The 15,427-nt window shown below is 38.2% G+C and overlaps 1 protein-coding gene across 4 annotated transcripts in view; it reads right to left on the reverse strand.

Annotated features, from left to right (window-relative positions):
* Positions 1-15,427, reverse strand: part of PLPPR1 (phospholipid phosphatase related 1) — a 641,182-nt gene that overhangs the window by 438,712 nt on the left and 187,043 nt on the right. For 3 of the 4 annotated variants that reach the window (XM_060299950.1, XM_060299951.1, XM_060299948.1), the window contains one exon: positions 14,199-14,350. The exons of the other annotated variant lie outside the window; for it this stretch is intronic. The gene's annotated coding sequence lies outside the window, so the exon portion shown is untranslated. The remainder of the gene's footprint in view (positions 1-14,198; positions 14,351-15,427) is intronic. 4 annotated transcript variants of the gene reach the window in all.

Here is a 15,427-nt window from a genome sequence, read left to right on the forward strand (position 1 = left end):
AGTTTCTGCACAGCAAAGGAACCCATAAACAAAATGAAAAGACAATCTACTGACTGGAAGAAAATATTTGCAAATGAGGCAACCAACAAAGGCTTAATTTCCAAAACATACAAACAACTCACACAATTCAATAACAAAAACCCAAAAGAACCAATCAAAAAATGGGCAGAAGACGTAAATGGACATTTCTCCAAAGAAGACATACAGATGGCCAAAAAACACATGAAAATATGCTCAATATCGCAAATTATTAGAGAAATGCAAATCACATCCACAATGAGGTATCACCTCATACTGGTCAGAATGGCCATCATTAAAAAGTCTACAAATAGTAAATACTGGAGAGGGTGTGGAGAAAAGGGAACCCTCCTACATTGTTGGTGGGAATGTAAATTGGTGCAACCACTATGGAAAACAGTATGGAGGTCCTTAAAAAACTGAAAATAGAGTTGCCATATGATCCAGCAATCCCACTCCTGGGCATGTATCCAGAAAAGACAAACACTTTAGTTCAAAAAGATACATGCACTCCAGTGTTCATAGCAGTACAATTTATAATAGCCAAGACATGGAAGCAACCTAAGTGTCCATCAGTAGATGAATGGATGAAGAAGATGTGGTGTATATATATAAAATGGAATACTACCCAGTCATAAAAAAGAATGAAATAATGCCATTTGCAGCAACATGGATGCACCTAAAGATTATTATAATAAGTGAAGTCAGACAGAAAAAGACAAATACCATATGATATCACTTATATGTGGAAAATAAAATATGATAGAAATTAACTTATTTACAAAACAGAAACACTAACAGACATAGAAAACAAACTTATGGTTATCAAAGGGGAAAGTGGTGGGGGGGTGAGGAAGGGATAAATTAGGAGTTTGAGATTAGAAGATATGAACTACTATATATAAAATAGATAAACAACAAGGTCCTATGTATAGCACAGGGAACTATATTCAATAACTTGTAATAAGCTATAATGGAAAAAATATCTAAAATTATATATATATATTATATATATTATATATATGTAACTGAATCACTTTGCTGTACACCAGAAACTAACACAACATTGTAAATACTTCAATTTTTTAAAAAAAGATGACTGGATTAAAAAGATGTAGCATACATACACAATGGAAAATTACTCATCCATTAAAAAAAAATAAAATTCTGCCATTTGCAGCAATGTGGATGGACCTAGAAAATATTATGCTTAGTGAAGTAAGTCAGACAGAGGAAGACAAATACTGTATGATATTGCTTCTACCTGGAATCTAAAAACTAAAACAAATGAACATATATAGCAAAACAGAAACAGAATCACAGATATAGAAAATAAAGTAATGGTTACCAGTGGGGAGAGGGAAGTAGGCAGGGGCAATATAGGGGCATGGGATTAAGAGATACAATCTATTATGTATAAAATAGATAAGTAATGAGGATATATTATATAGCACAAGGAATTATAGCCACTTTATAATAACTTTGAATGGAATATAATTTATAAAAATTCTGAATCACTATGCTGTACACCTGAAACTAATATAACATTGTAAATCAACTATACTTCAATAAAAATAGTTCTAGTAGCTTTTTTTTTTGGTTAAGATTTTGAGGGATTGTCTACACTGACAATCAGGTTGTAAAATAAAGACATTTTAATTTTCTTCTTTCCAATCTGCATGCTTTTTATTTGTCTTACTGTATTAAACTGACTGGAACCCAGAGTACAATACTGACTAGGAGTGGTAAGAATTAACATCCTTTCTCTTTTTCCATTCTTAGGGGTTATGCATCAAGTCTTTCACCATTAAATATTTTTGCTGTATCTATACCAATACCAACCTCTTTTGATTACTATAGCTTTGTAATATAATTGGAAATCAGGATATGTGATGTCTCCAGCTTTGTTTTTCTTGCTCAAGACTTCTTTAGCTAGTCAGGGTTTTTTGTGGTTCTATACGAATTTTAGGATTGTTTTTTCTATTTCTGTGGAAAATGCCATTGGAATTTTTATAGGAATTGAACTGAATCTGTAGATCACTTTGGGTATACTGGACATTTTAACAATATTAATTCTTCCCATCCATGAACATAGGATATCTCTCCATTTTTTGTATCTTCTTCAGTTTCTTTCATCAATATTTTATTGTTTTCAGTGAGTAGAAATAGTGGTTACCAGAGGCTGGGCATGAGGGGAAGGGGAAATATTGATCAAAGGATACAAACTTTCAGTTATGAAATAAATAAGTTTTGGAAACCTAATGTTCAGCATGGTCACTATAGTTAATGTATACTTGAAATCTGCTAAAAAAAAATAGATCTCAAGGGCTCTCATCACACCAAAAAAGAAAAAGGGGGGGGGAATTATGTGAGGTGATGGATATGTTAATTAGTTTGATTGTGGTCATTTCACAGTGTATATGTATATCAAAATATCACTTTTTATTTGTTAGTTATACCTAATAAAGCTGGGGAAAAAATAACACACACACACACGCGTTAGAAAAATCAGAAAGCTAAAATTACCTCCCAGACTTCCTTAGAGCTACATTTCTGTATATAAATGCGTTTCTGATGATTAGAAACACTTGTTTGAGACTTGGAAGGCATGAGTAAAGCAGAATCTATTTTCCTATATGTTATTTGGCTGTTTCAGCTAGCAAGCACAGTCATGGGAATATGAGTTTTCTCTGCAGCAGTGTCCATTCTCCAGTTCCCTTGTTAATGAGTAGTTGTAGAGGTGGTTGAAGTGGCAGCACTGATGTTATGCTTTGGTTAGCTGACCCATGGTCAAGGCTACAATGTCCACGTTCTAGTTCCCTGTGCTCCCAAAGACCTTTTCAGTAATCAATGGCAGCAGTTGGCTCTGAATTCCGCCATAGCTCCAGTAGTGATATCAGAGGTAGTAGCTCTCCTGGTGAGTCAGTTCTTTATTTTTCTGATGGTCATTCCTAAACGTTCAACCTAGAATCTTCTCTCTCAATGCTTGCAACAATTTTTAAAGCAATAATTCCCTATATTAAACACGTTACTGCTCAAAATAATTAATGTGGCTACCTTTGCTGAAACTTGGCTTATAGAAGATCCAGGTATTGCCAGATGCCTAGGTATCAAAAAAGTAAGCTATCAGCCATGCATTTGCCCTCCGCATGGGAATTACAGGGGAGAAATTTCTTGCAGTAGGGGAAGATAAGCCATGAAAGAAGCCATGAAGGTGCCCATGAGAGTTAAGAGTCAACTTTAGGCCCATATTATGTGATGCAGATGCTAGATCACCAGGACAGTGCCGTTCAGTTAGTTAAAAACTTTACTGTTTCTCCGATCTCACGTCGCTCCTCGTGGTCCAATCTGCAGCGCTCAGAAACTAAGGTTAGCAAAATAGAAGCACATGTGCTAGGTGGGGAAAGAAAGAAACAGCACAAGATTCTCTTCTCCAACTACAGTTTTTCTGCTTTAAAAATACCTAATTGTGGAGGAAGAAAAGTCTCAACTTTAAATCAAGGTTGAAGTATGACATTTTACTACTTCAAGATTAAAGTATGAGGTTTTTAGCATGATAGCAGACTAGATATTTTAATTGTTGAACTGTGTTTTATGTCTTAAACTGACCTTAGGATTATGTTATTACCGAAGGGTAACTAGAAAAGCAATGGGTCCTACGAGGGTTTTCACCCAGTGAGAATTATCTTCATAAGACACACTAGGACTCTAAAATACAGCTGATTTATTATTATATGCCATGCACTGTGCTTGTTTAATATCACAGTTACACTGTTTTTACATTCCATTAGTAACTTCAGTTACATTGGCAAGAGCTAACTAGGAAGCCCTTACACAGTCTGATATCTTTTCCCATAATCCCTACTTATTACTACCTTCTCTTATTCTCCAAAATATATGTTTAGAAATTTCCCAATCCTATAGATACCGCTTGTAATATTCATAATATTTAAGGACTGTTTTTAGTATCAGGTCATCACTTTTCTTAATCTTTTTTACCCATTTTGACAAAGTATCAATAAGTACCAGTTATGTGGTTCTTAAATGAGAAATTCCACATGATCATGGGACTTAGGAAAATGATGTTGCTGAATACTGCGATAAAATGATTATATATTATAACCGTATTCGAGATCAACTATTATATTCAATTGTAAAATTGGGATCAATAACCTCTTCTCATAAGAGTGTTGTATGGATTAAGTCGAATAATACCTGGAAGATGGATGAGATCAAGGCACAGAGAAATCACTTAATGGTTGACTCTAAATCTGATTTAAACTTCACTCAGTGCAATTCTATTTCCATATCCTGAACTACAAAAGTCAAAGATCCTTAGGCTCCAATGGCACAAAGCACAATCTCACCACTGAGTTTCAAAACTCATTTGGATTAACTAGAATTTATATGGCAAATAGAAAGAACAGAGGCTAGAAGGGAGACACATTTTTGAGGAAAGTTAAACCATATTGCTAATCCATAATAGTCATGTCCCATGAAAGAAATTTATCTTTGACTGAAAATGAGTAAGTTTTAGATCATGGAAAGATCTACCACTGTATTAATATAACTTCAGTGAAATGCTATTAACTTTGTCTGTCTCACTTCCTCTATCTTTTTTTTTTTCTTTTTTTGCGGTACGCGGGCCTCTCACTGTTGTGGCCTCTCCCGTTGCCGAGCACAGGCTCCGGGTGCGCAGGCTCAGCGGCCATGGCTTACGGGCCCAGCCGCTCTGCGGCATGTGGGATCTTCCCGGACCGGGGCACGAACCCGTGTCCCCTGCATCTGCAGGAAGACTCTCAACCACTGCGCCACCAGGGAAGCCCTCACTTCCTCTATCTTTAAAATGGTGGTTATGGTTATAGTTGATGACTTTTATGAGTGTCAAATTAAAAGTTATGTTCACAGTGGGAGAGATGAATTTGTGGATTTTAATAACATCTTCCCCTCCATGCAGCACTGCCAGCAACAGGAAGTCACTGGAACATGAACACTGGTATAAATGTGTACTCATATAATCAAGGTTATATATATGAGTTTGTAAAGTAACATTAATTATGTCCTTGTCTGCCATATTATCCCAAAATGTTTTCCTTCCACAGCTGGTAAGAGGAAAATCAGTCTTACAACTTTGTGAACAACCTTCAAAACAAATTTCAATGGGAGCAGGCTTGCAAAGATAATAATGGACCTCTAAGGAGGGCTTTAGAAAATCAGATCTGTGGTTTCCCAGTTCTGAATATCAGGAAAAGTCCCAAGTACGACCAGATCATTTGCTCAAGGAGGTCTCACCCATGTGAAGCAGAATGTGCCTGGAGTCCCCAAGAAGGTTGTTTTCCTTAATGCCTGGTTTCAAAGCGAGAAATACAACGCATGAAATAGACCTTCAGTCCAGTAAGCACACGTGGGCTAATTTTTCTTCCTAATTTTGCTTTTGTTTGGGGCTTCCCTCATGTGCTATTGAATTAATTGATCCTATGCCTAGAAAAGCAGAAATTCATTTGAATTCAGGGTGCGCTGTCAAGAGGTTGGATTCTCGGAACTGAAAATACATAATTGCTATTCTCAGACGGCTTATGTAGTGATGTTCAGAAATGCTCTCAGAAATGTATACTGGAGAAGGTGACTAGGAGTCATATTTTTATGAATGCTCAAGGGGCTTCCTGGAAAGGCTATGGAAAGGGCATTGTAAATGATGGTTTGTGCCCAAGACACTGGAACATAAACTCCCAGTGAGAAGCTCAAGTGGACATTGCTGGTGCTCTACCCTGATCCTCCCAGACCCCTCTGCTCTCTCTGTGTGCCCCTTTCCCTAAAAGCTCTGGGGTGCTTTTGCTTCCAACAGCCCAGACTTGCAATGTTAATTTGGAGAACTTCCCTGGGACTGCTGGAGCCACTCTGCCCAAGCACACAGAAAGCCAGAAGTGCCTGGGAGTTTACATCCCCAAAGAGGATGACCGAGGGTATAGGAGTATGAAACTCAGGGCTCTTGTTTTGAGTAAAAGCACCAAAGCATAATTTACATTCCAAAAGTTCTCCTGGGGGATCGAGCTGATGCTACCTTCTGTGGGACTCCCTAAAATTGCACACAGGGATGGCTTTGTCCTCTTCCCAGTTTTACTTCCCCCAGTGCCTTATTAAGTCTCCTGGGAGTACTTCCTTAATCAATCACTTACATACAAATCCTCTTCTGAGTCTTACTGACAGAGATAGAAATAGAATAAATCCAGTCTCTTAGGAAATGCCATGGATAAAAAAGAAACAAACGTAAAATAAGAGAGAATGTAAGGATATACCATATTCATAGCAGCATTATTCACAATAGCTGAAACATGGAAGTAACCCACTTGTCCACTGATGGATGACTGGATAAACCAAATATGGTATACACATACAATGGAATATCACTCGGCCTTAAAAAGAAAGGAAATTCCGACACATGCTACAACATGGATAAACTTCAAGGACATTGTGCTAAGTGAAATAAGCCAGTCATAAGAAGATAAACACTATATGATTCAATTTATGTGTTTATAGTAATCAAATACATAGAGACAGAAAGTAGAATGGTGGTTGTCAGAGGCTAGCGAGGGTGGGGGAATAGGGAGTTTTTGTTTAACAGGTACAGTGTTTCAGTTTTGCAATATGAAAAGAGTTCTGGAGATGGATGGTCATGATAGTTGAATATGAACATATTTAATACCAGTGAACTGTACACCCAAAATGGTTCAGATGATCGATTTCAAATTATGTATATTTTATCACAATTAAGAAAAAACTGAAAAAAAAAAAAAGGAGAATGCAAGACACTTATCTGGAAATCATTCATGGGACATGGGATACCAGACTTGGAAAGAACTACTGAAGGTAAGGTACTGTGGAGGACTATAGAATACCTTCCCAGCTGGCTCAAGGATACAAGCCTTATATTCCAAACATCCAGGGTTATAAAAGGCAGAGAGAGTATAATGGCCCTCTTTGGAATCAACAGGCCTACTAGGAGTAGCTGGGTCAGAGCAAGAGAAGTAGGATACCAATATTTCCAGGTGGTGGAATGGAGATCAGACACCAGAAGCTACAGAGAAGACTTTAATAATAGCCAATGGGAATTTATGAGCCACTCAGAGACAGGCTCCCAGGAACTCATCAGGAATCTCCGTGGGCTCAGAGTCTGACAGTTATTACATCTTCTAGGGGAAAAGGTATGCATACAAATTGCCTCCATCACAAAAGGCAAGACATGATGTACACTGTAAGGAATATACAAGTTGAATACCATGCAAATGCAGAGTAAAAAGAAATTGCTTCCAGATGAGATTGGCAGCAGCTGGGACCATGTGAACAAAAGCATGGAAGTGGTGTGTTACAGGACATAATCACCTAGAGATTTAGGAGGAATTACAGTACTAGTGATAAATGCCATGGCATATTGATTAAAGCATTTATTGACCCCAGCTAACTCTGAGACTTACTCAAGTGTTCCTCACATTTAAATGTCACACACAGACACTCAAGCATTCCAAATGTTTCCAAGAGGTACAAAGTCATTTGTTACACATGCTCATAGGTCACACACCAATTCAAAAGTTTCTATTCACTGCCTGCTTAGCCAGACTGCTGAAGGGAGAATTTCAGCAGCTCACTCAGATTTATTCTCTCATGGAATCTTCCTTCCTCATAAGATTCTGTCTAAAGTCTTTTGATTTCAAAGGGAGGGCCCACTCCAACTTTGGTCTTTCACATTTACCCTCATCAAGTACAGGCTAATCTGCTAGATAGGCCTCCAGAAACTCACAAAGTGGTGAAAGCTTCTCCAGAAAGAGCAGGTTTTGCTGGCTTTTATAGCACTAATAACGACACTTATGGTCACTTTCTATCACATGCAAACTCAGGACATTAACAAATTCATAAGGTTTTAATTGAACAAAATCCCTAACAGAGACTTGTTTAATAAGGTGAAAATAAAAGCTGCACAGAGAGAAACTTTACACTCATAGTCTAGTCTTCGCAATCAAACTTAACCCTTCCCTGGTGTTTCTTATCTCAGTGAGCGGCACCACAGTCCACCCAAGTGTCCCAGCAACTGGCTGGATGTCGTCCTTGTCTCTTCCCTACCTCTGTTCCCCCACATCCAGTTAACTGCTTTACCCTGATATACCTGCCTTACTTATATTTCTCAGTTCCCCCACCACCACCCTCTCCCTCTTCACTCCCATTGCCTTAGTGCAGGCATGATGACACCTTATTGGCTACTCTGACAGCTTTCTGTCTCCCTGCATTCACCCTAACCTCCTTCATTTGGTTCTCCATATTACAGCCAGAGTAGTCTTTCTAAAGTGAAGAAGTTGAGGATAAATGCCAAATACCTTACATGTCAAACACGGCTTTATCAGGGTCCCAGCAGGAAACTCATGATACACTCAAACTGGAAAATTGAGAATATAATGAAAAAAAATCATTTTCAAAGGAGTGGGCAGGATTTAGTGTCTACTAAAAGTAGGGCAGCCGACTGCCCCAGTGGGAAACTGAGAGTTTCCCAGGATTCAGGACTTTTAGTGCTAAAACCTGGAAAGTACCAGGCAAACCCAGGATGAGTTGTTCACACTCAGCTATAACCAGGAACCATTAGTATCCTAGGCCTGAAGGGACATGAGAAGAGAGTGGTTACCAGAACCCAGAGAGGAAAGCAGTATGGAGATGGCCACATCACAAGAGCTGGCATTTGGAAGAGGAGTGACACCCAATCCACAGATACCCAGCAGGAAGGAAGAGAGAAAAATAAAGACCCAAAGCTCACCATTGCATCTCCTCTTGGAGCCTCCCCTTAACCTAACCTGGAGGAAAGGGTAAGTGAGATTACTTGATGTCAGCATATGAGTCAGCCTGGAGGAAGCAGAAGAAGGAAAACCAGAGAGATGGTAACACGAGAAGGACTTAGTCCGACATTTCTGGCTTTGAAGATAGAGAAAGGAACCACAATTCAAGGAATGCAGGTGGCCTCTAAAAGCTAGAAAAGTCAAGAAAATGGATTTTCCCCTGGAAACTTCAGAAGAAATGTAGCCCTGCCACCACCTTGATTTTAGCCCAATGAAACCATTTCAAACTTCTGACCTCCAGAACTATAAGAAAATAAATGTGTGTTGTTTTAAGCCACCATGTTTGTGGTAATTTGTTACAGCAGGGATAGGAAACTCATACAGAAGGAAACTCAGAGGGCACCTGGTCCAACAACTCAGTCAATACATAAGTTGATCCAGGGCTTTGACTGGTGTGGGAAGTGATTCTACTCTGCTGACAGTGGGGAGTTTGTGAAGGTCTTTGACCTGGGAAGTGAGATCCGGAAGAATATTCAGCCCCTTCCGACCTCCAGTATAGGTGAGATGGGAAAGAGAAATGATTGAATGAAGGGGAATTGATTTGAAGGCTACTATGAAAGTCTGGCTAAGAGGTATGGGCTTGAAATAGGGTGGAGCCAGTTGGGAGAGGTAAAAAGACAAATATGGCAGAGATGTCATTATATAAAGAATGGGACTCAGTGACTGACTAGAAGGAGAGTTGATGCCAAGGTTTTAAGACTGACTGACCACAGCGATGATGACATCATCAACAGAGCCAAGGCAGCCTTTCCTCTTGGCATGGCACCTGCCATCTTTAACAGCATCCCGAATGGCTTAGAACACATCAGAACTCAGCTTCTAAATAAGTTGAAGAGTGAGAAATGAATTATTTGCTTAAATAAAGCCCAAATCTAAAGTAACGATAAATATGTGAAATTCAACCAAGTAAACTAGAGGTATGCATAACTGCAGAAATGTTTACTCTTAAAATACATTAGGTATTCCTCCACTTCTGCTTTCCTTAATTTGCTCCATTTCAGGAAAAATTAAGAAAATGTATTTGAGGTATATAATGAGTACGATCAATTTTTCATACACATTTAAATATATTTTTTCATTTAATGGAAACCAAATAAAGCAAAGAAAACCACTTTGAATATGTCATAACTGACTCAGACAGTGTTTGAGCACCATGGTTTTTGTTTCACAGTGAGGCTGGACAATGATAGACCCGGTTGATGTTCAGTTAAGTTATGTTCTCCAGAGGGAGACTATGAGATGAGGATATGTGGGTAAGTATTTTTTATTAGGGAATTTCTCAAGGAAAACTGGTAGAAGAGTGGAGAAGTGGGATCAGAGAGCAAAGGAAGCCGAGCAAGGCTACCATATCAAGGAAAGTCCTGCAGTGAGCTCCAGCTATGGGGGAATTCTAGAGACAGTGTAGTCATCCCAATTCAAAGAAATAGAGATGGAATATTTATAGTTCCGCATGGCTTAATTATTGGTTAAGGCTGCCCCCATCTGACCCCTGAAGGCCCTCCCTGCTCTCCATCTGGGCAGGCAAAGCAGGTTCCAGCAGCCTTAGGGCAGCCCTCCAACAAATGGATCCAAGTGCTGGCTGTTGGGAGGGAAAGTACACTGGGGCCATTATACTCAAAAACCATAAAGGGATCCAAGAGAATATGGGTGAAGGGTTAACAGTGTCTGTGACAAAATATTACTGAAAATTTCAAGATTTTGTTTGACCATTTGAATTGGTATCTTCACTGCTTAATCAGTATTTTCACTTGAATATTTTTTAAGCCATCTCCATTTTAAAGTACCAAAATTAGAAATCTTAACTCCCCACCACACTCAAAAAAAGCTCTGTTCCTCTGCCAATCTTCTCATCCTATGCTTTGCCCCCAGAAGATCAAGCCAGAGCTTGGGACTCAACCTGATTTTTTTCTAAATTCTTGTATCCAATCCCACAGCATCCCAATTGAGTACACTTCCAAAATATATCCTGCATCTATCCACTTCTCTCCATCTCCACTGCTAATACTATGGTCCAACCCTAGCCTTTCTTCTGGATGACTACAGTAGTCTCCTGACTAGTCCTCCTGCTTTTAGTTCTGTCCCTTTAAAACTCAATCTCCTCGTAATAGCAAGAATGATCATTTAAAATTGGATTCTGTCATTTCCCCATTAAAATACTTTATTGGCTTCCTATGGTATTTTAAATCCTGTCACTTCCCTGATTAAAATACTTTAGTGGCTTCCTACAGTATTTAAAATTAAAAACTACAATATCCAATGTGACCTGGCCTCTATCTACATTTCCAACTTCATCTCATGTTTCGACTGCTCACTTTGCTTGATCATGCAGGATTCTGACATTTCCTAGACATCTCTGAACTGGGAATGAACACCTTTTGGCTTTTCACGTAGTAAACTCCTTTTCATCCTTTTAGGTCCCAGCCTAAATGTCATCTCCTTGAAGAAGTCTTCCCTATCTCTATATCTGTCTATTGCTCCTTACCCTTTTATTCTTTATGGAACTATTACTCCTCCAGAACTTATCACAATTGGTATCTATGTGGTTTACTTGTGTTCCCTCCACTAGAAGGTAAGCTCCTTGAGGACAAGTATCATATGACTTACTCACTATCACATTCCCAATACCCAACAGTGCCTGATTCATATTAGGTGCTGAATAAAGATTTCACGAGTGAATAAATGAAACACAGGGCTGCTATATCTTGCTTTACTTTTGCTCCTAACAACTTGACCATTTGAGGTCATTTAAAGTATAATCACTTTATATAAAAAAACCCGACCAAGTCTCACTCATGGCCAAAAAAATTTGCATTCTGGAGGAAAAAAAACTGATGCTTTTTTCCCCATGTTAAACTGATCAGTTTAAACAATGTTAATAAATGACAAAGAATTGCTCAGAATGGGTAAAAGACTATAACAGACCTTTCCAGAGTCATAGTATCTCTGCAGATGGCAACGTAGATAGTTCCACTGTGCTATTTTTCAAACTGTTTTATATTCAGGTCTTTTCCTCAACTGCCCTTTTTAATGTCTGGTAGATTCAGGGAGACTAAACCCCTGACAATTATTTTTTGAAACTAGGAAGTGGTACTTGTTTTTTTTTAAATTATTTTTCTTCTTATTTAAAGAGTTTTATTTTAGAATCTTAAAAGAAGATCCAATTTGGATGGGACTTTTTGGCATGATTTCCTCATTATTCAGTTATGCTAACTGGATGTGTTAAATGTGTGAATACTTTAAGAGGATGCAAGCTGACACTTTTGTTTCTAGGAAATTTGTTCTTTATAGTCTGCATAGTTTATCATCTTTTGTCAATGCTAATGGAGATTAATGATCTAACACTATAGCTGCTATTGTTTAATAAAATATGACTTCTATTAAATACTATTTAGTTATAATTCTGACAATCAAAGTAATGCACACTCATTTTAGAAAATTTGGGAAAGACAGAAAAGTTAAAAAAAGAAAAAATTAATCATCTACAAAATTCTACCTAAAAATAACCCCGTTACTGTATTTTGTTACATATCCTTCCAATCTTTTTATCTACATATAGACATTTTTATCTACATATAGAAGTCTAGCTGCTGCTGATCAAGACAGATGAGACCCAGACATTCATGCAGCTTGCATTCTAGAGGACAACAAATGAGAACACTAACAAATAAGATGATTTCCATCAGTGATGACAGCTATGAAGAACACGAAACAAGTAATGTGACAGAGTCAAGGTCATAAAGGGTGAGACACTGAGGCTAGTTACTTTACAGAAGGTTAACAGGGAAGACCTTTCTAAGAAGAGAATATTTGACCTAGACCTAAAGAATTAGGAAGCACCAGTCGCGGGAGGATGTTCAGGAAGAGCATTCCACACAGAAGGAACAACACATGCAAAGGTGTCTGACTGTTTCTAGTAACTGCCACAAGGTAAGTGTGACTGGAACTAGAGAATAAAAAAGCAGGGGGCTTCCCTGGTGGCGCAGTGGTTGAGAGTCCGCCTGCCGATGCAGGGGACACGGGTTCGTGCCGCGGTCCGGGAAGATCCCACATGCCGCTGAGCGGCTGGGCCCGTGAGCCATGGCCGCTGAGCCAGCACATCCGGAGCCTGTGCTCCGCAACGGGACAGGCCACAACAGTGAGGGGCCCGCGTACCGCAAAGAAAAAAAAAGCAGGGATCTCTCATATTCATTATGCATTCTGACCAGCTTCATACATATCTTTTCATTTATATTTTTGACCTAGAGAATTAAAATTTTTATGTTGTCAAGTCAATCATTTTTTTTCTCTGTGGTTTCTCCCATTAGTCTCTTACCTATCCTTCAATCAGAAAAATATTCACCTATATCTTCTTCGAGTGCTTTTATTATTTCATTAATATATCCATACTTTATTATGACATATGATGAGGATTTAAGTAGCGGTTTTCCCTAAATAATAACTCATGCCTGAGCTCAACTTTTTGAATAATCCTTTTTTCTCTAATTGTGATGACATCATTATCATATATTTATTTCTTATATTGAAGAAAAGAGTGATATGAGCGTACTGATCCAAATAGCCTTTTAGGACATTTATTCTTGCAACAGTTTGAAAAAAGAATTAAATGGTCAAGAGCTTAACAGATGTAAGACCAGTTAGAAAACTATAGTAGTCATCCAGACAAAAGAGGCTAATAAGGTCCTGAATGAAGGTCATGACCCTAAGAATGGAAGAGAGTTGTAAGAAAAACACTGAAGACATCAAGTAAGCAGAACTTGTCAAATGACTGGATGTGTGGCTGAAAAGAAGCAAGGAGAAAGAATCAAAGATGATTCTGAGTGCAGCCCAAAGTGCAATGCCTGCATATCTTGACTCATGTTGTTTTTCATACTCATATGCCCATTTATTATTCAAAACTTGAATTAAATACTGGAGCAAGGCAAAATCAACCAGTCTTTCTTCGTAGCACATTAGAAGCAGAAACTAAGGAATCCAATCTACAAATTGAGTCCCACAATGATTTTAAAGGTTACTAATCCCATCTATCCCATCTCCCTTCCCCAAAACCTTGCTTATCTAGAATTTAGCTCAATGGGCTGAATCATACTTGTTTCACCTCCAGCTTCCCAAATCTTTACTTCTTTTTCCTTCAGGGCAACAAATGTGGCTTCCCTCTCTCTCTCATGCTAGATTAGCCTCCAACAGGAGGAATTCAATTGACCCTTAGGGTTGTGATAAATGCTAAGACAGTTAGTTAGGTAATTCTTGGCTATAAGTTGCTCTTCAACAAACTTGATCCAAGCCTTTCTTTTCCTCCAAACTAACCTCTTTAATATCCTGGTGAATGTCTCTCTGTAGAAGTTCTTCCAACCCAACCAATTAGGTGGAACATGTCCTCTCCAGGTATTCTCCTTGGTGGTTTCAGAGGTGAGAGAGGCTATCTAACCTCTCTTCTGTCAAGTCAGTTTTCTTTTTTTCTAGAAAGTCAAAATTATAGAAGACAAACATAAATACGAAAACAGTATGCTGTCACCCACTTCTACCTGTGGCATTATAACGCATAGGGTTATAAAAGTGTTTATCATGCTTACTATAGGAATGTTGTTAAGACAGACAGGAGATTGGTGGTTGCCAAGGGACTACTCAGTGGGTATGGGGTTTTCATTTTATGAAAAATTCTGGGACTAGATAGTTGTGATAGCTGCACAACAATGTGAATGTACTTAATGTCACTGAATTGTACACTTTAAAATGGTTAAAATGATAAATTCTATGTTACGTGTATTTTGTCACAATTTTTTAAATTGTTTTCTTATCTTGTTGCTGAGGATGTTGTTAACTAGATTTCAAAATGCCCTCTCTATAAATATCCATGGGAGGAATGTCTCACTATATTACTAATATTGTGAACTGCAAGGTAGATCACATTTCCCTTTAACACTGGCCAACAGGAAGCTTTAAGCCAACTTTCGGGGCCTTCCCTGGCAAGTAGGATTTCACAGCTTGTCTTTTTGTACTAAGGTAATTCCAAGCTCCACTGTACCTTCCTATCTTTAGTTTTTCCTTTGCTTCATTTTTCATTTTCATTTTCAATTTATTTTATCTTTGCTACCATATATGGATCTTTGTAAGATACCTTAAGTCATTTTAAGAACCTGGCAGGATATAAATAACATAAACATCAAAGAATGACCAGATAACGTGTTTACTTATTTTGTCTCTCTCTCATAATGTGGTCTCTTTTCCTGAAATAAACTCCAAAATGGTCCTTGCATTGAGATTGCCAAGAAATCCTATTAGACGTGAAACACATTTTTGTTAAATAGTTAGCTTCCTCATAGTGAATATCTTCTTTTTACTGACTTTATTCACACCTGGTATTTTCCGTTGTTAACTGAACACCAACCGTCAAGCACCGTATTACAAATGCAGTGATAATGATGAAATGTCATTAACTCTGAGTAACAGCCACTGTTGAGAAAACAAATCCTATTTATTCTCTGTAAGGTTTTTACTGCTTTCCATGGAAAAAGAAGTTTAGCAATGCCTCTTTG

Source organism: Globicephala melas, chromosome 6, assembly GCF_963455315.2.
Source record: "Globicephala melas chromosome 6, mGloMel1.2, whole genome shotgun sequence".
Taxonomy (NCBI): domain Eukaryota; kingdom Metazoa; phylum Chordata; class Mammalia; order Artiodactyla; family Delphinidae; genus Globicephala; species Globicephala melas.